We start from the raw sequence: 1,592 nt of genomic DNA on the forward strand, positions 1-1,592 counted from the left end.
CCAGTAACACAGCAGAGGGAAATAACCTTTAGCAGCAGGTAAGAGGCCTCCAAGTCAGGCTACAGGCAAGGGAACAAAGAGGGGATGGAAAGACTTGGCGGGGGGGGGGGGGGGGGGGGGGAGGTGATGCCTGAGGTTGCCGGGTCAGCCTCCCCAAGGCGCCCCTCTTTAGGCCTTCAAAATCTAGAGCTGCAAAGCCTCAGGTGACCCAACCCCAAGGAAGCATCTGGATGACACCGGCTGGCCCTATCCAAGGACATGGGACCCCAATCATGAGCTCAGCCTGAGGAGGGTCTCCTTGGACTTGGACCCTGACTGGAAGTGTCATTCCCCATATCCAGGCTCCTGGGAGAGGCCTCTAGGAGCCAGAGCCGCAGGACGGTGCCTTGTGCTTTGCTGCCCCCCAGCGGCGCATGGGAGAATGGCACCGCCATGCCCGCGTCACCAGGTGCGTGCCCCCAGGAAAATCGGCCACAGAAGGAATGGAAAATGATCCAGGACAGCAGTCCTGGGCCAGGGACTATTGGATTCGTGCACTGTTGGAGTGCACAGGGCTGCGCAAACTCTCTGGGTTCAAAGCTTTGCCAGGTGTTTGCGATCCATTCTCCCTTTACACCTTAATAACAAACTCCTGATTGTATCTGGGGCGGCAACGGGCCCAGCTGAAAATTATATTTCCAACCCTTCTTTGCAATGGGGGTGGCCAGCAAGCCTAAACACAGAGGTCACTGGCTGAGTCTTCACAAAAACAACTTTTAAGATAACGGGAAAGATTTTTGTTTTTGCCTCGTCCAGTTTCTTCTTGACTGGAACATACATGTGATGTCTGGATCATTGGCACCCACAATACAACCATGAGGCATCCCTGGGAATATAAGCCACACACTAAAGACGGCAAACAGGCGGAGCCTGGGTTCTGAGGACATCATGACCTGAAGTACCTACCTCCAAATGTAGTTAACAAAATAAATACTTCTACCTTGCTTAGGCCATCGCTGCTTGGGTCCTCGTGATTGGCAACTAAATACAATGCAAAACTCAAAGACAGCATCCCAGCTCCAAGATGTTAGTCAAATGACTTTGCCTCTCTGAATCTGTTTCCTCATCCGGAAAATGTGAAGTTTGTAGCCCCTATGTCACAGGGCTGTTGTGAGGGTCAAATGAGACAGTACACGCAAAGCACTTAGCCCAGCGCCTGGTACGCAGTAATTGCTCAGCAAATGTTCATAATAACTGTTATGGATTGACAACAGGCCACAGGCAGGACAAGGGGGAGAGAGTAGAAAATTACTGAGGCAGAGCTCTGTCTGGAATGTGCCAGTCTGGGGTGAAACTATAGGCGCAAGTGCCTGGGCTAGGCGCCCTGAGGTCTGGGACTCTTTAAAGTGCACAAAGAGACTATAGGGACAAAACTCTACCGGAACATCTGTGGCAGAGGCTGCCCGTGACAAAGGGGCAGGACGCGGCAGGACACGAGCGAGGCCAGTCGAGTCTCAGGGGGCAGATATCACACTCCTCTTGAGGACCGCCTGACGACAGACAGACAGACCACAAGAGACCCCCGTCCCCCCCCCCCCCCCCCCCCCCCCCCC

At 53.8% G+C, this 1,592-nt stretch overlaps 1 protein-coding gene across 1 annotated transcript in view; it reads right to left on the reverse strand.

Annotated features, from left to right (window-relative positions):
• Window positions 1-1,592, reverse strand: part of CCDC63 (coiled-coil domain containing 63) — a 36,071-nt gene that overhangs the window by 7,655 nt on the left and 26,824 nt on the right. The window lies entirely within an intron of this gene.

The sequence above is a fragment of the Suricata suricatta genome, chromosome 14 (genome assembly GCF_006229205.1).
Source record: "Suricata suricatta isolate VVHF042 chromosome 14, meerkat_22Aug2017_6uvM2_HiC, whole genome shotgun sequence".
Lineage (NCBI taxonomy): Eukaryota > Metazoa > Chordata > Mammalia > Carnivora > Herpestidae > Suricata > Suricata suricatta.